Consider the following 23,846-nt stretch of genomic DNA (forward strand, 5'->3'; position numbering starts at 1 on the left):
AACCTGGGATCAATCCTATTTGAAGTACTCCATCATAGGAGCAATAGTATCCCCAAAGGATTATTCTTCCAAGAGGCAGTCTGGGCTCAAAGAGTCCTCTTCCTCAGAACCGTAGTCCAGAGGAGAAAACGTATGAGAGGAGCAAGCTAGGGATTCCTCCCCAGAGTCCAAGTCCCCATCTCAAGGAATCCAATTCCCTAGGCCTCTTAACAGAGGTAGAAAATCAAGGAGGACCAGTGATAGACACCTGAAAGGAGGCTTCAAAGCCATTAAAGCATTGAATAGACCCCAAGTAAAATCATGTCATTCACACTGGGGATCTTTAACAACAGGGGTAATGTGTTTGTTTTTTTCTTCTTCTTCTTCAGCGGAATGTCCACCCAAACGTTTCTCAGTGGTTCGGAACCTTGGCAAGATTCGATAATTGTAGCTGGAATCTCTTCCCTTACCAAAACCTGAGGAATCCCCTCTGCCCCATGGAAATAATCAGGAGAGGTTCCCTCTTGATGTCTGGAACGGATATTGAAAAAACCTCAGAAGATATGCAAGAATTCGGATCCATGCCAGCCTCCAAGAGGGCTGTGGCAGAGGAATCATAGGAAACAGCTGATAGTGATCTGGGCCTTCACCAGTTTATAGAAAGATGCCCAGGACTGTAAAATTTGCAAATGACTAAGATCGGTTTCAAGATGCAAAATGATACTGACTATAAAAACTTGAACACTTACAAGATGGACACTGGTAAATGGGCACAAACTATAAGAATTACATTTAGTCTAAAATGCAGTATAATGTATTTTAGAAATTGATCTATACAGTGAAATGCATGCTTATTAGAAAAAAACATTACATATGGCTAGTCAATATAAAGATTTGGGGAGTTATAATAACCACGACTTTTTCTTTTAGTACTCATGCTAAAATAGTGAGAACTAAAGCAATGCAACAAAGTTGGCTTTATGCTGAGAAACTCAATGCAACAAAGATGACTTTATGCTGAGAAACGTATCCACTAAGGACGAGACCTATTTAACATCTACATATAAATCAGGCCTATTACAGAACATAACAATGTTATATGAATACCTTCAGACGATTAAAAAGCTTAGAGCAGGTTCAAAGGCAATTTTACAAAAAGAATAAGATCAATAAGGGATTTCAGTTACCTGGATAGATGCTGATGTTTAAAATTGTATACAATGCACTTTAGATATATCAGGGTAAAATTAACCTATAAAGCATTTAATGCCCCAGTTTTACAGATTATTTTTAATGTGACTATTATAACGATTTTATACACTGACACTGTAATATGAAATCTGAAGTAGGACAAAGTAAATCCAGTTTGCATCATAATTATATTATGCAGCAGATATTAGTACTGTGGAATAAAACACCTGCAACTCTCAGAAGACTGGCAAAAATAGACATTTCTAAGAAAAACAATTTGAGGACTGGGCAGGTGATAAAAGTATATGACCCTGAATTTGGAGAATCAGTGCTCCTTGATGGCCACAATAGCTTGAGCACTTGCAACGTGCTTATGAACTATAACTGCATGGGATGACTGCCAAAAGGGACAGAGTCTTGGAGTCCTTGCAGAATAGCTCTAGAAACTGATGGTGCTTAGTGAAAGTGTGCACTGATGAACAAGTAGTTTTCTCTAGAATAGATCTAGAGACCATTCCTTTTCAAAAAGCCTTACAAGTGGCCACAGCTCTGGAAGAATGAAGCTTGACATTCTGAGGGTGGCTTTGGCCACATTTTGAGTAACAAAACTAAACAGCCTGAGGCAGCCATATAGAAATGGTCTGCTTAGATACAGTTTGGTTTCTTTTCTTTTCTTACTATCAAAGAAAACAAAAAGGTTAAGTTATATTTTCTAAAATAAAAACACGAAACAAACTTCAGGAACCACACAAAGGGAACCAACAGTCTGTAAACTCCCAAAGGAAATCCAACAGCAAACTCAGCTGGAGTACACCAAAAGTAAGCAGCTATACAAGCAGATAAATCCAATGAGCGAAAAACTGAAAGCTGAAAACTGGAAAACTGGAAAAACTCTGGCAAAACTGATTTATTTAAGCCTTAAAAATATAGCTTTTCGTCAGTCCACAGACTAACTTCTTCAGAAACAATATATCCAAAACAAGTTTCAACAGTCCTCTTGGCTTTAAAAACTCTGAGTAATGACATCACTTCCTCAAATTGACTTAAAGGGATAGCACACCCTCTTTCTATCACTATGATCATCACACTCAAGTATTCATACAATAATATAATTCCACTTCAAAATTAGATGAATGGAATTAAAAATACAATGATAAAAGAATATATATATGAAAAAATGATAATAAAAAAATTAATAATAAAAAAATAATAAAAAATAAATAATAAAAAATAATTTTACAATGAAATCAAATATAAACATTATAATTATAAATGTACATATTCTAACTAAAAACTTGATGCAGCAAATACAAATTCCCAAACTGTAATAAAATTCACTGCTCCGTTTCTATATGTGACTCTCCTTTATACCAAGTGTGATGGGTTTCAACATCTAAAAATTTTTTTATAAATTATATAACATTTATGTAAAATTTATATAAAATTTTTTTCATGTAAACATGCATAAATATAAACTCCTTAAAATCCCCATGTTGAATTTAATTACCTCTCCAGGCTCTTTAACTTTAAAATGCATGAAATGGACAACATGCCATTGAGACCTGGAGAAGCAAATGCTCTGAGTCTCAATTGCCAAAGCAATTCCTTCCTTTCTAGTAATAATGAATCCTTCCCTTTTCCATGTCTGGTATTTATATGATCAATAGCCATAAAGCCAAATCCATGCTCAGGATGCTCTTGAATATGTTTAGCTAGGGCATTTTCTTCCTTGTTCTTTTTTATAGCGTAATCATGTTCATATATGCGTTGGCACAGTTTCCTGTCCGTTTTCCCCACATAGAAACACAGACAGGAAAGACATACCGCCACATATACAACATGAGAACTTTTACAGTTATATCTTCCTTTTACTATATAGATGTTGTTCCGGATAGAAAAATGAAGCCCCATTTTGACAAATCTGCAATATCTACATGAATTGCATGTATACATACCGGCCCTTATATTTGTACTTCCCGACTGGACTTCCAAAATGTTCTTTAGGCCAGGGCCCTTCCTATATGTAAACTGAACTAGGGGGCCCAATTGCTGCAGCCCGTCAAACTCACTGATAGCAACTGCCCAAAATCTTTTTATAATAGAGCTGATTTCTGGGGCATCCAAACTATATGTCATTACATACCTCATGGACTGATTAACGGACTGAGGATTCTCATCTGTCCCCTTATCTACATTCAGTGACCCCTGATGGAAATTCAATAGCGGTTGGTAAAATCCTACCCTTCTCTTCCGCTGTACCTCCATTATTAGCTCTACCAACATGGGGGTCGGGTAGCCTCTATTAGAAAACAATTCTTTGATGTCTTCCATTTCTACCACAAAATCATCCTCTAAGGTCACCATTCTAGCCGCTCGGACTAACTGTCCTTTCACAATGGCACGTTTTTGGTGATATGGATGATTACTATCGAAATGAAGGTAGCTATTGGACCATGTCAGCTTTCGATAAATCTTGGCTACCATGCACCCATTTTCAGGTGATTTTATTAACTCCACATCTAAATAAGACACCCTCATTTCATGATACTCCCAGGTGAATTTCAGAAACTCAGTGGAATTGTTGAACTCCTTCACCAAACTGTCCACTACCTCCCTATTTCCTTCCATAATGATAAAAATATCATCCAAAAACCTCGTATACAGATGGACCCTTTTTGCTAAAAATGAATGCTTGAACACAAAAATACTCTCCCACGATGCCAAAACCAAATTGGCAATGCTCCCCCCACATGGTGACCCCATTGGGACCCCTTTTATCTGATGATAATATTTCTGATTGAATGTCACAAAATTACAAGTGAGAATTATGTTTAAAAGCTCTCTCACCATTAAGATCTCCTCTTTTGGGGCACCCCCTTGCCCATAACCTTTCCTCTACCCATTCTAACACAATGTCATGGGGTATGGAAGAGTACAAGTCAACCACATCTATGGTTAAGAAGACATCACCTGGTTTCAGGGTATAAGAATTCACCCTTGCCAGAAAAGACCATGAATCCTTAGATATCTGCTCTTCAAGTTTGATGTATTTTTTCAATATGGTATCCACCACCTTGGCTGCTGCATAAGTTATGCTCCCTTTCGCACTAACCAGTTGTCTCATTGGTGGATCATGGACATCCTTGTGGATTTTAGGATTTCCAAAAACCACTGGTATTCTCTGAGATACCATAGTTATATAATTAAAAACACTCGTTTATAGACCCATTCATGTACATGTCTTCAAAGTACATCTGGATCCTAGTTAAATGCCCATTCAACTCATTCAAGGAAATAGGCACATAACTCTCTGAAGACAAAATTGTCTCAATTCTCTCATTATAATCCACCAATTCCATCAATACTAGCCCACCCCCTTTGTCCGGCTGCATCACCCTAACTGAGGAGTCTTTCAGGAGTTTCAATAACTCCCACTCTTCTTTCGTGATGTTGTACTTAGAAGTGGCCCTCAACTCCATAGAGCGGCAGATTTCCACTTCACACATTCTCTCAAAGAGTGACAGTGATGGATGTATGGGGGGTTGAAAGTACTGGGAATGTGAATATTTTCTAAAATCATTATTAGTCTTGGCAAGTAAAATCTGAGAATTATCCATACCTTAAATGTTCACAAACAATTTTCTCTTCAATTTTTTGGTTCAGTGTAGAACTCTAGGAGGCGAACAATTTGGTTTAAAGTAACAACACTGGGCATAAAGAAAGGGCTGGTTCTAAGACTCACTCTGTCATTTTAAAAGATGAGAAAAAAAAAGTTTGAATTGACATAGGGGCCTGTAATTCAGATACCAATCTAGCAGAAGTCAGAGCAATGAGTAAAGCAGTATTTCAAGCAAGAAATATTTGAGAAAATCCATCTGCAGGTTCAAAAAGTGACATACTTAAACTTCAACACAAAATTTTGATCCTAGACTGGTGCCATCAGTTTTCTAGGCATTCTTATTTCAAATATGTTTGACTTGAAAACAAAAAGAAGGAAGGCAAATCCAGTCCCGGGCGGGCAGGTAGGTAAGCAGAAATGGCTGTAAATTTTACTATGACCATAGTGTACTCAAGGCATAAATCGAGTAATTTTCTAGGTGTTCTAATATGTAATATGTTTGACTTGAAAAAAAAAAAAGAAGGAAGGAGGGTCCAGTGGTGGGCAGGTAAGGCAGAAGAGGCTGCAAAGTGTACTATGGCTAAAGTGTACTCAAAGCCTAAACTGAGTAATTTACACAAGCAGTGAAGAACCAAAGGAGTCCCCACTTGGGATGGGTCTTATGTTAAGTTATGGTACCAACCAAAAAATAAAAAAAAAGAGTTATGTACTTGCCATAACTTGGCATCTGTGCTATCCAGTGTCATTATTCATCACAGATGGGTCCTAGATCTGACCTTGGATCCGAGCCGGCAAAAGTGAGTGACAGCTCCTGAGCTCAAGGTCCTCCCCTCTCCTTAATTCCCATTACCGATGATCCACAGATTGAGCTTGCTAAGGAACTGCCCCGTACAGGGACCTAGATAACTTAGAAATACATACCACCAGCCCACACAACTCCCCAAGGTTCCCTTGGCCACCAGAAGGAGGGGGACAGAGGGTGGGAAAGTTATGAATAATGACACTGGATAACACAGATGCTAAGTTATGGTAAGTAAATAACTCTGTCTGATGCTGTGTGTCAGTATTGATCACGGATGGGTCGGAGTCTCCAGCTGCCCAAAATCCTGGGAGGCCTCAAGGAAGGACATGCCAGAGTACAACAGAACCAAAGGATGCCCTACCCCTGGACACCATATTCAACTTATAGTGTTTAACAAAGATATGGGGGATAGACCAAGTGGCTGCAGCACAAATGTCATCCAATGACGTCCTAGCCCAGAAAGAAGACGAAGTAGCCACAGACCTAGTGGAGTGAACTTTAAGAGGTCTGGGAAGATCTTTGTGGTAAAGCTGATAAATATGACCTATGCAGGAAACAATCCAAGAGATGGAGACTTTGGATATGGCCTTGCCCCTCCTGGCTTGAGAGAAAGCCACAAAAAGTAGGTCTGATTTTTCAAAATTCTTTAGTTCTGTTCAGATAGAAATGCAGCTATGCACATCCAGACAATGCAGTTGATACTTGCCTTTGTTAGAAAAACTGGGGAAGAAGACTGGAAGCTGTATATACTGATTTAGGTTAATTTCAGAAGCCATCTTGGGAATAAAGGAAGGATTTGTCCTAAGAGAAACCCTATCTTTATGGAAAACCATAAAAGGAGATTTGATACAGAGGGCTTGCAACTCAAAAACTCTCTTGGCTGAAGTGATAGCAATCAGAAGAACTGTTTTCCAAGACAAGAATTTGATATCACAAGTCGCAGCAGATTCAAATGGAGGAAGAGTCAAAGACTGCAGTACCAAAGAAAGATCCCATGGGGAGAAAGGTCCTTCAAGGGAGACCTAAGCAAGAACACTCCCTTTAGAAAAGCTTTGGACAATCTCGAAGAAAAAACAGGACTAATGTCCAGATGAAAATTGGATATCGCTGCCAGCTGAGTTTTATCACAGAAAAGCTAGCTCCTTGATGAAAAAGACAAGAAAGGAAGGACAAGAGAGCAGACACAGGGGCCGAAAAAGGATTTATGTCCCTTTGACGAGCCCAAAGTGAAAACCTCTTCCATTTGCTGAGGTAAACCTTCTTGGTAGAGGGCTTTTGGGAAGACAAAATAATATCCTTCACCAGGGAAGGCAACTCTGTTTGGCTGATGATCACTGGAACTGGAGAAACCAAGCTGTCAGTCTCAAGGACTTCATTTCAGGAGGGGAAAGTCCCCCTGGGTGGGAGATAAGACCTGGAGACGGATCGAATATCCAAGGTGGATATTTCAGATGAGACCAGAAAAGGGAGAACCATGTTTTACTCCATCGTAGATTGTCTATTCAGAGGTGATCTCTGCCTAACATACAAAGCTATGTCAAACCCAGAGCTGTTGGACATGCTCTACTTAAAGAAATCCCAATCCCTCCGAGCTACATGCTCTAGGGACCTAAACCTTGTCACCGCAATAAACAGAACATGCCGGAGGGATAGATTCCTGTCCCAGAGACTTCCCATACTCTGGAATAAACTACCTATCTATATCAAACAAAGCTCCTCATTAGCGCTCTTCAAGAAAAATCTTGATGACTGGATGGGAAATAGGAAATTCACCCCAGGGATCACCTCTGTGGCTCTGCTTGACAGTGGCACAGGAAAATAATTTTCTTGGGTGGCAAAAGCCAGGGTACCTTTTTGGCTGGGCTTGTATAGGCCCCAGGGCCGATAGCCTAGTACCTACTTATGAACCTATGTCTATCAAGGCCAAAAGGGGGCAATGAGTTGAGCCTTCAGGTGCCGGACTTTCTGCAGAAACTTGGGAATAAGGGGGATTGGAGGATAGGCATAGAGAAGACCTGGAGGCCAATCGTGAATCAGAGCATCCCTGGAGGACTCCTCCGGAGGGGGATCAGGGCAAAACAGGTGCGGCACTTGTGGCTGTCACAAGACACAATCAGATCGCAGCACGGGATCCCCATCTGCTGAAGATCTGGTCCACCACTGACTGATTCAGGGACCACTCGTGAGGACTCAGGATGATCCTGCTCAGCTTGTCCGCCAGCACATTGGACTCACCAGGAATTTGTGTTGCAAGGGGAAAGTGGCCTGAGGCTATTGCCCACTCCCAAACTCTTATGGCCTCTCTGCACAGAGGGAAAGATAGTGTTACCCCTTGCTTGTTGACATACCAGACCACTGCAATGTTGTCTGTCTGAATATTTACTGTTCCGAGAGGGAGAAGTTCCTGGAAGGCTTGCAACATCAGTAGGACTGCTATCATCTCGAGGACATTGATGTGTAAATTGGTCTCTGATGAGGACCACATGCCTTGGATCATCCTTTCCTAGAAATGCCCCCCCCCCACCCAAACAGGGAGGCATCCGTGGTCACTGTGGCCTAGGACAGAGGAAGGCAAAATGGTCTCTCCAACAGCAGACCCCGAGTCTGAATCCATAAAGATAAGAGAAGTTTGCAGACCCTGGAGATTCAGATCATGGAAGACATGGGGTGAAGGAAGGGAGACTATTGTACTGCCACAGTTCACTGGAGCACCTGCATATGGAGCCTGGCCAGGAGAGTCAACTGAATGGCTGCAGCCATCGACCCCAGGACCTGAACAAGGTGGACTGGGACTCAGTCCTGGTTCACAATGGAGCAGACTCGCTGCTGGATCATGGCTACTCTGCTGGGGGAAAGAGCTGCCATCTCCGACACCTTGTCAAGAACCATCCCTCTGAATTCTAGTCTTTGACAAGGGGAAAGATGCGACTTTGGAAAATTCACCACAATGCCTAGGTCTTAAAAGAGGTTCAGGGTGAAATCCACAGCAAGAAATAGAAGATGCTTTGTGGGAGCCGTAAGGAGCCAATCGTCCGGGTACAGAAAGATCTGAAATCCTTGCAGCCGGAGATGGGCTGCAATCACTGCTATACATTTTGTGAACACCCAGGGGGGCCGATATGAGACCAAAGGGCTAGGTTCTGAACTGACAGTGATTGGCCCCCAGCTGGAAGCACAGAAATCTCCTGGAGCGTCTATTTTGATGTGATAGTACATGTCCTTGATATCTATGGAGCATATCCAATCATCCTTGCTTAACAGTTGATCATCCTGAACTTCGACATCTGGACTGATAGACTTAGTCAACTGAGGTCCAAGATATGCAGTTCCCTTGTTTGTTTTGGCACTAAAAAAAGTGAGAGTAAGTTCTGGATCCTTGCTGCCCTGTTGGGACTCTCTGGATGGTCATTTTTTGAAGGAGGTCATAGACCTCTATGAGATCCAACTCCTTTTGTTGGGGTGAAACATCTGGGAGTAACTTCTGAGGTGGGGGAGGGAACTGAATGGGATAACGTAACACCTGGATACAATGTTGAGCACCCACCGGTCTGAGGTGATGGTCGCCCAGGCCAGTTGGTGCAAGGATATCTGACCCCTGACTGCCTCCAGGGCAGGACAGTTGGGCAGCACTTCAGGGGCGCTGCTGAGGTTTTTCTAAGAAAGGCTCCCAGAAGCCTTGATTTTGCAGACCCCCTCTGCCTCTAGGGCAGTGGCTGTTGTTGACCTCAGCCAGAAAAGGAGGATTCCTGTGGAGCATCCTGGAAGAAAGACTGCATCTTGCGGAACTACAGCTTCTTACTGCCCCTCTGTGTCTTAGAAAAGGACTGTTGGGGAGCAACAAACTTGATCCCGACAGCTGACAATGTCTTGCCTTCCTGCTCAGTGCGGGTCAAAGTCTCCTTGACTGAGGGACTGAAGAGAAGGCCACCTTGTAGTAGTCTGCAAATCCGCATAGGCAGAGCCAGGCACTGCACCTGAAGGCAATGCCTGTACCCACGGCTCAAGAGGTAGCATCGACAGAGTTCAAGGTCAACCTCATCAAAGTATTGACTAGGGATGTGAGAGTAGTGAGCTTCGGAGACACCAACTTCAAGCTCTCTGGAGACAATAACTCTGAAAGTGAATAGGAGAGCTCCAACACCAAATCCCTTTGCATCTTGGTGAAATGTGCCATGTAGTTGGCTGTCCTTAGTCCAAAAGTGGCTGAGGCGTAAGCTCCTTCTTGGTGGTATGGCAACCACAGTAACATCCACCAGTACACCTTTACTCCAGAACAGCATCTCTTTCGAGGGGGCTAAGAAACTTGTCTGCCCTCTTGGGCACCACTTCTACTATGTCCAGCTCTTTCAAAGCCTTGCTGGCCATGAAGTGGACCAACTCCTCAGGAGGGCTGGACACCCAGGAAGTGAATGGGCATGCCCTGAATGCCTTCAGAAACACATATTTCTCAGAGGATGGGATTGGGGGAGACCAACGCCCTGCTGCTTAAGGATTTCCAGGATGTCACCGAAGGACATCTCCTTGGGTGGAAGTCTGGGGGACCAGTCCCCTCCATCAAAGTCCATGTCATCTGTCAAAGACTCCCATGGGGAGTCAAGGTGCCTCTTCTAGCACAACCTCTTCTGAGGAGGCTCCTCCACCTGGGGCTTTGGGGAGGACTCGGAGGAGGAGGGGACTCCAAGGAGGGTAACTCCCCTCTGAAGATGATCTTGGGGTGGCTGACTCTGGGCCAAAGAAGAGGACTCACCACTCAACATGGAACCAGGTAAAATAGGGTTCAAAGCTGAGAAGGAAGAAGCTGATTAACCAGACACATTCCTCTCTATCGCCTGAAAAGCTGAGGGACTGGGCAAAGCCCCCTCCCTCTCCACACTAGCCGAGGCCATGGGGGGGAGGGGAATCCTGGCCCAGTGCCCACACCCCCAGATGATATCGGTCCCGAGCTGTCCATAGCTGAAGCCCCCAAGGGAAGGGTATGATCCAAAAATTCCAGACTGGAACCCGCCCCATGGTGGCCTGAATAGACATCTGGGGCACAGGGTAAGGCTCACCCAGAGGGAAGATGAGTCAACCACACAAGGGACCCAGGTGGTGTGAGAGTAGGGGTACTTCCTGATGCCAACTGATGCTCCTTCGATGAGCTCCAAACCTGGGGTACCAAGCTCTCTGGAGTCGGTCGGGGAGAGAGGAGCATGGGAGTGGGAGAGGAACCCCTTGGTGCATGGCCAGGGGAAGGGAGCAAACCCAGTTGCATTTAGGCTTTGAGGAAGCTCCTCATCATTTGGTCCATATCTGAGGGAAGTAAACTCCTGGTGGACCTAGAAGAAACAGAGGAGTGACCCGAGTGGGTAGACAGCCTACGGTTTCTAGAAGAGGACCTGCTGGGCCCTCTTTGGATCAGAGTACTTAGATCAGACCAGGGAATTAATGATAACTATGAAATCCACCAGAGCCAAAGGAGCAGACGGAGCCTGGGATGCTGAAAGAGCCGACGGATCTGAGCCAGCCTGTTTCTGAACAGTTGAATCCGAAGTCTTTGGAGCCAATGGAGACCTAGTCCCCTCAATCAGATCAGAGACCCTGGCAGTCTTGGAGGGTTCTAATCAGGCAGTAGGTACTGAGGCTCTCGGAGCTGACTTGCCCAGAGTCAAAGCCCCCAAGGCTGATGTCGGATCCGGAGCACTTGGATCTGAGAGCCTGGGCCATTTTGAAGAGTGTCCCTGAGAGGAAGAGTGCTTCTACTTGGGATCTGAGGGCACCTTCTAGGGAGACCCCGAGACCAAGGGACCCTCCCGAAGCTAAGCCCTTCAGTAAAAGTTTGTTCTTATGGTCTAGGAAAGTTCAGGGATTGAAGCTGGCACAAATGTCACACTCAATCGCTAATAGGGGCTCTCCTAGACAGTAGACGCACTTCTCATGCGCGCGCACACACACACACACACACACACACACACACACACACACACACACACACACACACACACACAAACAAAGGAAGGGACAAAATGGAGAGAGAAGGGAAAAAGGCAAGAAGGGACCAAATGCCATAGACAACTGCTGAGAAGAGAGGAAAAGCCTAGCACTAAACTACACTAAAAAACACTAGAGAAAGAACTAATAACCTAAACATAAGGGGAGACAGAAACACTTAAGAAAAAGACAAATACTTATCCCAATGCTTGCCCAAGCTCAGGAACCAACAGCTCACAACCGCGGTAAACGAGATCTGAGGATCATGGGTAATGGGGAAGTAAGGAGAGGGGAGGAGCTTGAGGTCAGATCCAGTACCCTTCCGTGATCAATAATGACACGGATAGCATGAGATCATTTAGTTAAATATGATTTCCTAGTAGCAGGTTCTTGCATCCTTTAACCAAGGTGACCAACAGTCCCAGTTTTTCCAGGACAGTCCCAGTTTGGAAGTCTCTGTCCTGGAATCCCAAACATTGTCTTTGGGACAAAGAAGTGTCCCAGTTTGGAACATTCAGTGTGAAAGGTGACCTGGTTTCCAGGGGCAGCCAGTCCCACTGCTTTCTCATCCTGAGCAGCTCTGGGGAATTTGTGATTTTTTGGGGATGTCATTGGGTATGGGGGTAAGGTCAGATGCCTTCACCCTGGTAGGAGCCTTCCATGCTCTGCCACCATCCATCAGTCACTCCCTCCAGGACTTCTGTCGTGGGGTGCTCTGCCTGACCCCACTCACTCAGGCAGGAGCTTTCCAGGCCCCATACCCATCTGCCTGGTGCACCCTTACTGACTTCTGTCAGGGCCGACCCCTACAGGCCTCCCCTTCGACCTGGCCAAGAGACCTTCCCAAGCCACGGCCCCCCATGTCAGGGGACTCAACCACCTTCATGTCTCCTGCAGGCTGCCAAATCATGCCAAAACGCTCATGCCCTTGGACCTTCTCAGGGGAGCTTCCCTCTGACCCTGTCCACCCTCCGGAACTCCCCTCAGCCGCTGAGGGGGAGATCCACTTTCATAAAGGCTTCAGAGTGCCCCTACTTTCCCATCCAGAGCAGCTCTGGGGACTTTGAGATCTTTAAAGGATGCCGTTGGTTATGGGGTGAAGTTGGATGCCTTTGCCCCAGCAGGAGCTCTTCAGGCCCCTCCACCATCCGCCCTGGTGCTTCCTCAAGGACTTCCATCATGGGGAGCTCTGCCTGATCCCTTTCACACAGGCAGGAGCTCTCCAGGCCCTGCTGCTGTCCGCCAGTCAATCCCTTAAGGACGTCCACTGTAGGGAGCTCTGTCTGAACCCCCCCTCACCCAGGCCAGCCACTATCTGCCTCTCTGCCCCTTCCAGACTTCCTTCCCAGAGGGGGGCATGGTCCATACTCCCTCACCCAGGCAGGAGCTGTCCTATCCCAGTCACTTTCAACCTCTCTTCTCCCTTCCAGACTTCCACTGGGACGGACTTCCTCCAGTCTTAAACTTCTACCCAGGAGAGAGAGCTCTTTTCCACGGTTAGCTATCGCCTAGCTGATGCCAAATCATGCAGTGTCGCATGTGCTCTTGGAGCCTCTCATAGGATCTTCCCAGCCTCATGGAACTCTGCTGGGCCACAAAGCGTCAGACAGTCCCTCATCCAGACTTCTGTGACACTGGTTCTCCCCTTTGTCTTGCACCTAGGGCTTTCAAACTCACAAGGGAGACAGTCCTGGGTCCTCCCATCTCTGCACATTTTGCAGCAAACCTCAGTCTCTCTCCCTCATGGTGCCAGGCACCAACAAATATGCATCGCTTCAAGCCTCCTGGCATGTGGCCTCTTGCCTCCTGGGTGGTGCCATTCACAACTGTCCCCGGTGTAAGATGAAATGGCGGCCCTATCTCCACTCCCATGGGGGCGGGAAAATGGGATTGCAGACCTGGCTTTTCGGGGCAGCCCTCTAGTGTCCCAGTTTAGGTCCTGTAACAAAATGGTCACCTTGCCTTTACCAGCTGTCCTCAGAAAAAAGTGCCTAAATGGGAATGAAAAAACTATCACACATACAGTTAGATGGAGATTCTTAACTGTGGTGTGGATGCAAGATCCCTTGTCCTGTAGGAGTAGGTCCACTCTGTGAAGGGCTCCCGACAAGATGCATGAGAAGTGTGAGCCAATGTTGCCTGGGCCAAAAGGGAGTCACCAAAAGCATCTATGGCAAATCCTTCTTAAACTTTTGTAGGTCTTAAAGGGACAATCCCAGGGATTTTTTTTTTTTTTTAATTCAGCCTTTGTTTACATTTCAGGTTTGCCTTTCTGAGCATGCTCACCTTTGGCTGAGGGAGTGGGGGAAGATTGCCTGCAGTAAGTTTCTTAGGTGTTAGCCAAATTCCATCTCAAATTGCAGTTGTACTGACAACAGCCCTCCCTTTGAGCAATTCATTAGTTTAATCTGTGCATTTTATCCATTGAGAAAAGTAGCCTTTCAGGCATTTCATGACCTGACTGTTGTTGCTACTCTAGAAAGGACAGCAGTAATGCAGTGCTTTTAAAAGGGAATTATTTTGTTTCTAAAATCAGCTAGAGTACTTTGTTTACCTCTTAGTGCAGTGTAAGTCACATGTTCACACAAAGGCAGCATTTTCAGAGAAGCTAAGAGTTTACAGTTTCTCATTTTGTATTTTCCTTCCCCCACCGATAGGCTATTAAGTGAATGACTGGTTTAGAGACTCAGCCAGAGACGCTATCTAGTCGCACTAGGATCTGCAGCCTTTGCAGCAGTGAAATTAACTCTTCAGTATGTGATTGTTTTTTGTAAAACTTATTGGAAAGATTATCCCAACCTAGACAATTGTATTTTCTTTTGTTTGTTTTATGCTTGTTGCTACATGCTTATTTTCCCTTCACTGGTAATTATTTTTCATATGTTCAGCAATAGTGTTGCTTATTAGTACATATACTCATGCAAATGTACATTTATAAGACAGTTTCCCCTCAATTCACAGGACAACATTGCTTTGAACATTTCAAAGGTTCATAGGTAGGTACTAGGCTATTGGCCCTAGGGCCTATATAAGTCTAGCCAAAAAGGTACCCTGGCTTTCGCCACCCAAGAAAATTATTTTCCTGTGTCCCTGTCGAGCAGAGCCACAGAAGTGTTCCCTGGGGTGAATTTCCTATTTCCCACCCAATCAAGATTTTTCTTAAAGAGTGCTAATGAGGAGCTTTGTTTGATATAGATAGGTAGTTTGTTCCAGAGTATGAGAAGCCTCTGGGACAGGAATCTATCCCTTCAGCATGTTTTGTTTATTGTGGTGACAAGGTTTAGGTCCCCAGAGTGTGTAGATCGGAGGGATTGGGATTTCTTTAAGTGGAATATGTCCAACAGCTCTGGGTATGACATAGCTTTGTATATCAGGCAGAGAATGCCTCTGAGCAGGCGATATGCAATGGAGTAAAGCTGGAGTTTTTTGAGACTGTTTGCGTAGGGCATCTGTTTGAGGCCAGTAATCCACTTTGTGAGGTACTTCTGCAGCCTTTCCAGTTGTTGTGGATGTCTTGTGAGGTACATACCAAAAGGGGTGTTGTACTCTATAATGGGTCTAATGAGTGACGAGTAGAGGGGAACAATGACGTCTGTTTTCCTGGATGAGAAACCTTTTGTGATGAGATGTACCACGTAGAAGGATTTCCTGACTACTGTGTCGATGTGATTATCAGAGGAGAGACTTCTATCCACTGGTGTCCCAAGGTCTCATCATACTTTCGCTGTTAGACTACCGCCTATGTGGTAGTTCATGGGTACAGAGTTTTTACCAAAGGGGATGACAATACACTTTTTGGCATTGAGCTTGAGGCCATGGCTTTGACACCAGGCATCTGTCTCAGTGAGGCCCTTTTGTAGGATGTCCACATCATTAGAAGTTTCGATTAGGACTCCTAGTCTGCAGTCATCTGTGAACATCATTAGCCAAATACCTTCTGTGTTAGCCTGTACTTCAGAGAAGTAGATACCAAACAGGACATGACCCAGGACTGAACCCTGTGGTACTCCACTTGTCTGAAGTCGGATGTGGAGTCTGCTACTTTCACAGTGTGGGTACTGTCAGTGAGCCAATTGGCAACCCATCTTGTGACATAGGGATTTATACCTAGTTTAGTGAGTTTATCTATAATTCCAGAGTGGGGGATTTGGCAACTGCTTCAAGGAAGTCTATCAGGTTTAGGAGGTATGATCTGCCTTTTATAAATCTGAACTGGGTGGGGTCCAGAGAGATTACCAATGTCTTTGTTTATAAGTCCCATAATGATATGGTGCATGACCTTGCAGACCAAGCTTGTCAAGCTAATGGGGTGGTAGTTCCCGGGGTCCGTGGTGGCTCCTCCTTTGTGGAGTGGGATAACCGTTGCTGTGTGCCATTCAGTAGACACAAAGCCTGAGGTGAAGCTATGACTGAACATGGTACTTAGGTGGGGTGCCAGTTTGTTCTGTAGTTCGTGTAAAACGCAGCCTGGGATGTTGTCAGGTCCCATGGACGCTGTGTTCTTGGCTTCTTTGGAGAGTGTGTTTTTTACCTGTGCAGCCATGATTACAGGAATTTTGCATTCTTCCAGTATAGAGATGGGCCCTTTAGGGAGTGGGTGGGGGGTAAAGTTAGCACTGAACCTACCTGCCAGGATGTTGGCAATATCAGTTGGTTCTGTATATTTAGTGCCATTGTGCTGTAAGTGAGAGCAGATCTGAGTGTTGCCATTGAGATTCTTGACCTAGCTATAGAATGCTTTGTGGTTGTCTTTAGAATCAGTGGCAATTTTGTTTTCATAACTAGCTTTGGAGGATTTTATGAGAGATCTCAGCTTCTTACTGAGGCTGACCAGGGAGTTCCTCCAATCATGAGATTTTACTCTTTTTTGCAACAGTTTCTTTACATCTTGGAAACAAACACACTGAGCTGCAAATGTCCTAAGATTCTCTAAGAATAAAATCTTCTAACGTTCCAATAAAATCTGTCCGATAACTTTGAAACTGAATCTTGTTCCTGTACTAAAAGTATTTTCCCATTAGCTGACACCCTTCAAGAATTACACAGTAACTGTCATAATACTGATTCCATCCAACTGAATTTATTTTCTTTTTCTTCCCTGCACTGTGGTAAACTGTTTGGATCTTTCACTATTTTCCTGAATATTTGACTGCAGGAGAGTTACACTGGTTACCATTTCAAAGTTGAGGCAAATGTAGTCTCTATATTTCCCTATATTTTCCTATTTGTGTACATAAGTATGTATGTATATGTAATCTAAGTTTATATTTATGTAGTAAAACCACAGCCTTGCTATGTCTTACTGACTGGCTTGCAGTTCAAGGCATTCTTGAATGTCTGTTAAATTTGTATATGCTGGATATGTAATACGTGTATTTTATTAAAACTTTGTATGCGGTGCATCTAATTGTTTTAGTGATATACTTAACTGTTAATAATGGAATTCTCATAACTTTTCTCAATCTTGACTCCTTTAGGACTCAGACGGCTGTGTTGATGAGACCACTTACCCCCTTATCAAGATCGAAATAGAGAATAACTTAAATAAATAAATGCATAGGTTCATAGGTTGGTACTCGGCTATCGGCCCTAGGGCCTATACAAGCCTAGCCATAACAATTCCCTGGATATTTCTTCCCACAATATTTACTTCCCTGGATCCCTGTCTAGCAGGGCAACTGACGTGACACCCGGGATGAATTTCCTATCTCCCATCCAATTGTCAAGGTTGCTTTTAAGAGGGCCAAGGAGGCGCTCTGCTTGACATTTACGGTCAGTCTATTCCAGAATATGGGGTGTCTCTGGGTCAGGAACCTATCCCTCCAGCATGTTTTGTTCATTGTGATGACCAGATTTAGATCCCTGGTGTGTGTGGCTCTGAGGGATTGAGATTTCTTTAAGTGGAGCATGTCCAACAGCTCAGAGTTTGACATGGCCTTGTATGTTAAGCAGAGATCACCTCTGAGTAGACGATATGCACAGAGTATTAGCTGGAGTTTTTTTTAGATGGTCAGTATAGGGCATCTGCTTTAGGCCTGTGATTCTTTTAGTGTCATTATGTGTTGTGTTTTTCATATGCATTGCTTTTGTTGTTTAAAATGTATTTGTTGTATATCTTTATGTCATTATACATCCGCTATATATATATATATATATATATATATATATATATATATAAACACACACACACACACACACACACACACACACACACACACACACACACACACACACACACACACACAAATCTGTCTCTGAATTTGTGTGCCTCTCTGTTTATGTATACAAATATACACACCTATATGTGTGGTATTTCAGTATATATATATATATATATATATATATATATATATATATATATACACACACATACATGCACAATCTTATACACTGGCATACAGGAGGTATTTTGACCAAGGTAGACAGTATAGCTGCTCCTAAAAGTATTCATGCCACTGACCATTTTTTGCTAGTTTTACAAGTAATGTTTTTTTTTTCCATTTGTCTTTTGCCACATGACAAGAGTATTAAAAGTGTGACTCTAGACTACACTAACTGCAGACCCATACGCTTAACCATGTAAGGCCATGGAACAAATCATCATGGACCCTATAAATAAGGATATAGATGATCTCCAAACCCTTCACCTGACACATTTTAGTTTTGCCAAAGACAGGTCATGCCTGTTAAACCTGGTCGACTTCTTAAAAACATCACCAGAGCCATAAATTAAGGCAAATCTGTGCATACAACCTACCGTGACTTAGCAAAGGCCTTTGACACAGTCCCACATTTGGCCATCATTGATAAACTCTCCCAGTTGAATACCAACCTTTATGTTGTCAGGTGGGTTGCTAACTGGCTCACCTTCAGATCACACTCATTCAAAGTTGGGACTTTACCTCAACCAGCATACCTGTCAGCAGTGGATTCCACAGGGGTGAGTGCTGAGCCCCCTATTGTTTGGAATATACTTCTCAGAATCTCAGGCCAAAACAGAAGGGCTGTGTCTGACTAAGTTTGCTAATGACTGCAAATTAGGTGCAATCATTTAATCCCCAAAGATGTCAATATACTTCAAGAGGGACATGCACAAATGAATGATTGGTGCCAAAGCCATGGACTCGAACTCAAAGCTAAAAAAATGCATTATCATCCCATTTGGTAAAAATTATATCCCTGCAGACTATCATCTAAACAATAATACCCTATGTAACAACTCAGTAGTGACAGAATTGGGAAAGGAAGTTGACTGTAGCCAAAACTTTGACCACCATGTGTCTACTGTGGTAAGGAAGCCATTCTACATTGCTCACTTCAAAGGCATTGCCTCAAGAGTGAAACAGGTCATAACTCCCCTGCACTCAACCCTCATCAGGCCAGTAATTGAGTACAATGCTCCTTTTGTATGTACCTCACCTGGTACCTGCAGCAACTTGACAGACCTCAGAGATTTGTAACCAAAAAAATTACAGGGTCTCCACCACATCATACATTGAAAGACTGAAGTCACAGTTAATGTGATCAGTAGCCTACAGACTACTTAGAAGAGACTTGTGCCTGGCCTACACAGCAATCTATGATCCAAACCTAATGGAAATGCTGCACATCCACAAGACAAATGGGATATAAGGGTCACTTGCTTTAGGGACCTTAACCTGGTCTGCAACATAAATAGGACCTGCTGGAGAGACAGGTATGTATCTCAGAGTCTGCCAGTCCTTAGGAACAGGCTACCAATTCACATCAAACAGAGCCCCTCTATGACCCTGTTTACATGTAGCCTGTATGACTGGATGGGAAACCATAAATTCCTTGCCAGGAATTTCACCTATGACCCTCCTAGATATGGGCAGCCATTGCTAACTAAGATTTTGAGTTTAGGCTAAATCCTTTATATTGGGTTTCTCTAGTATAATACTGGATACACACAGTTAGGCCTATAAAGACCTTTGGGTCAGTAGCCTAGTAACCACCTATGAACATAACAAGTAACAAGAGTATTCTTGCCTTCAGTCATCTAAATCTTTAGAGATGATAATCTTACTCGAGTGATGGCACACTCTCAGACTGCACTGCATTTTTTGCAGGATAACTGTTGCCATATCCATAAGTATTTGGTGGGGAGAGGTAGTTAGGAGGAAGCAAATTCAGCAGCAGGTGCCCAAGAGTAATTACATGTAGACATTAATTTGCCATTACAGAGTTGGAGTTATTTCTGGATATACAACCAGAAGCCAAACAAGGTACTCATAACTCAAAATCGGACAACAAATGTGTAATTCAGGCAGGGTTCAATCAGCAAAAAGGGTGAGGTAACGAATAATTGGACATTTTACACCATGTTGCTTTTACAGTGTGCTCAGTTCAAGAGAGTGGCACTGGAAACAGCACCAGTACCAGCATAGGTACAAATTAATTCACAGTATCACTGGACGTATGAGAATAACAGATAAGAAACACCCTCAGTACAGGCAATTAGGTGGCTTACAAAAGGGTACTACAGCACTTTAGAGACACTAGGAAGAAGCAAGGTTGTCCAGTTGTACGGCTCAAAGCAGTAAAACAATGGAGGGCACACAACCTGCGACTGTTAGAGCCTGAGCAAAACAAGTTGAAGGCAGCATTGCACCCAGCAAGGTATCAGCTGGCTGCACAAAGCCATGGGGAGGCAGTGTAAGCCTTATGGGTCAAACTCCGAAATATATGTCATCAGTAATACAACAGACTGTTTTTCATAGCCTGTTGTTTATCAACCCTATGTGGAGCATTTAGCTGGTCAAAATAAGAATATTCTAACCTATGAGTGATCAAGAGGTGAAGAACCAGTGGCTGACTGCAGCCTCAGGGGTCACAGAATGGAATGTAGCACAATACCTACAACATTACCAAACACTGGCTTCCAACACAGAATTCCACTCACATAGTTTCATCATAGACTGGTACTTAAGGAGCAGTTTTCTTGCCATGAGAAGGGTACCCTGCTTATCCAGCTTCAGGTGAGGGCTGTATTGAAGAAAATAGTGGAGTGATGAAGCTTGGACCCCAAATATATACCTCACACTCAGTAAGATTCCATGCTCATTTAGCATAGCGGCAGCTTCTCATGTACAGTGGGCAAGGACATCATGGGAGAACATCAAGAAATTCGGAAGATGGAAGTACAATGTTTATGAAAGATAGCTGAAAAATAACCTCTTCTACCACATCTAACATTGTTATCTCTTATTTGCAGAAACTGGGTGTTACCTCTAAGACACACATAGCACCTTCCAACAATACCTTTTGCTGACTGGAGATTCCTGCATGTTTGATCACCTGGTACCTTGTTGGTGCTCTTCCACGTGAATGGAAACACCAACCTTATACATCACCTCCTGGAATATGCTGACATTACCTGTGATGGTATAACATGTAAAATTTGTGTTAAAGCCCAAATTGTGTTATTTACACTGAGGCCACACTGCTTGCTGAGCTGTACACCCCTTCCACAATCTTTACTGCTGCCTGCTGTTCATGGTGATACTTATGTCAAGGATTTAAATGGCATTTTTGAAATGTGCAGTTCTTGCTCTGTGTGCCATTCCCCAGCAGACAACAGCGCTATCCATCAGTAGGGTACATGGCCCATTCTACCCTACTTGACCTCTTACAGCTATGCAACATGCACACCTCCATGAACACCCACAACAAAGACGGTAACCGCTTATAGACACAGAAATGGAACATTGCTGGCACAACAGATTTCTATCCCAAGAATCCTATACTTCTTGAATAAACTTCCTATACATGTCAAGCAATACTAGACACGGTCTGTATTCAGTACTATTCTGAATGAATAGCTTGAAAACCATAAATCCTCTTTGGGTATATAGCATGGTGTTTTTTGACCATGGAGCTTAACTCACTCAACAGTGCTCAGGCTTAGCTGGCTATGCTTATCAACGATCTTTTCAACTGCATGCCTAGTATATACCTATGAACTTATCAAACTAATATATAATTACCAGGTATCCTACAAATGTGCATGCTGCATATAGAATATATATGTAGACAAAAACATCAGTTTATTGATGAATGTATTTCTATAATCCATCACATTTGAATATCATAATTTGGTCATTAGTATATACGACTGACCACACCAATTTTCATACTGCCATGATTGTGATACAGATACCTCTGAATTGCACATGCCCTACATGTCAACACTGACTGCATAGTTTAGCTTTACACATCTTGCTATTTTTCCTTTCTGAATACCCCTACTGTGTTTTATGTCCTGTAAGAGTACCAACTATATACCCACATAAATGTTTCTTTACAGGTACCTTCTTAATTATTTCAATATGTAATGAAAACAACAAATATTTCTGTGCTGTACTCTTCAACGTACCATGAAGTAAACTTAACCTCTGTTTGAAATCATTTAATTTTTTTCCCCTTATTTCTTCATTCAACTGTTTGCGTACTTATTAATTGCAGCTTGATAACCATGTAAGTGGAAGGATGACAAACCCCTTTGAGTCATAACCTGAACTCCATGTTGCAAGACACAAACAGAAAATTGTAAATAGAATAAATAATTATACCACTTTCAGAAGGAATGTCAAATGGTTGGACTAAACGCAGAAGTGGAATTCAAGCAAGGTGATAGTTGAAAAAATATAAGAAATGGAAATGAGGTCAGACTACAACTACAGCTTTACAAGAAAAAACAGCATTATTGCTCACGCCTGAAATATTTATATGTATGTACATCTGTAAAATGTATATATAAAACTGTTTAACAGAGTGACTATGTTAGATCTCTCCATTTTTATTTATTTTGTTAGTTTTATGTGCAGTGGTGTTCCTTAAACTAATGAGTGCATATTATAGATGTCTTTCATTGTCATGATTCATCAGCAGATTGTCTCTTTGCAACAAAATATCATACTTTACTTGCAATTTACATTGTTTCACTTTAAACCTGTTACATTATGTCAGAAATACCTATCCATGCCTAGATGTGATAGTGATGAAACAGTCAAATAAATAAAACTATGACTTCACATGGAACCTGCGTGTCTGCTTGCTTGTTTAATTTATTTTGTAAAATCAATGAAACAAAAATTTCACATGAAATATGTGTCTGTTTACTCATTTATGTAGGTATTAAACTGTACTGGCTAAGTCTGTCTAGTGTACAGGAATATACATGCAATAAAAGCCATTAATTTCTTGTGATTTCATGACATTTCAGTTCTAATTGAAGGCATACCTCTTAACCTTATAGTGCAGAGAGAAAAGCCATGACAGAAACATTTAAATGGCTAAAGCAGTTACCAAAGTCCAAGATAAAAGAGTAGACTTCAGTAACTTTACTCAAAAGTGTTACACAACAGCAATAAGGTACAAGTAGAAGACATAGTCCATATGACTCTAAGATGACTAGGTAATCCCCAGGAAATACCCTCTACCACTTATCCCCCCACTGTTACTAAAGCACGGGTCCTCACTGGGCTCTCCACAGCTAAACACACTACAGCAATGAGCCCTGATAACATCCAGGGATGCCTCCTATATAGTTTGAAAAGTGACGCCTCAGGCCCACTAGAATGTCTATTCAGCCACAGCCTTCAGACAGGCTTCATCACTAGAGAATGCAGGACTGTAACATCCATCCCGCTACATAAAGATGGACCATCAACAGACCCAGAGAACTACAGACCCATAAGTTGGACTAGTCTTGTATACAAGGCCATAGAAAAAGTTATGATGGATCTAATAAATACATAGGAAATCTTCAAACACTGGACCCATTCCAGTTTAGTTTCGTCAAGGGTAGGTCACACCTACTAAACCCAGTGGACTATTTTGAGAGGCTACTCGAGCCATGCATGATAGTAAAAAAAGTGCCTACTCCCTACCTCAACCTGGTTAAAGGCATTCAACACACTACCTCACTTAAGTATTATAGACAAACTCAAAAATTTAGACATAAATCCGCAACCCAATGGATAGTCAAATGGCTCATGTATAGGACACATGAAGTTAGGGTGGGGGAATCCACCACCACAACTAGGCTTGTTACTTGCAGTGCTCCACATGACTTGGCACTTAGACCTCTCCTGTTTGGAATACACTTCCCTGAAGTCATAGAAAATACAGAGGATCTTTGGGTGACCAAATCTGCAGATTACTGCAAGCTGGGTGCAATGACTGATTCATCCAAAGATGTAAATAATGTAAATATCCTTGTGGGGGGTCTGAGAGCCAAGTAGCTGGTGCCAGAAACATACC

At 43.0% G+C, this 23,846-nt stretch overlaps 1 protein-coding gene across 4 annotated transcripts in view; it reads right to left on the reverse strand.

Moving 5' to 3' along the window:
- Positions 1-23,846, reverse strand: part of PRKCD (protein kinase C delta) — a 2,080,121-nt gene that overhangs the window by 1,510,375 nt on the left and 545,900 nt on the right. The window lies entirely within an intron of this gene.

This window comes from Protopterus annectens, chromosome 7.part0, assembly GCF_019279795.1.
Source record: "Protopterus annectens isolate FY-2018-M chromosome 7.part0, PAN1.0, whole genome shotgun sequence".
Lineage (NCBI taxonomy): Eukaryota > Metazoa > Chordata > Ceratodontiformes > Protopteridae > Protopterus > Protopterus annectens.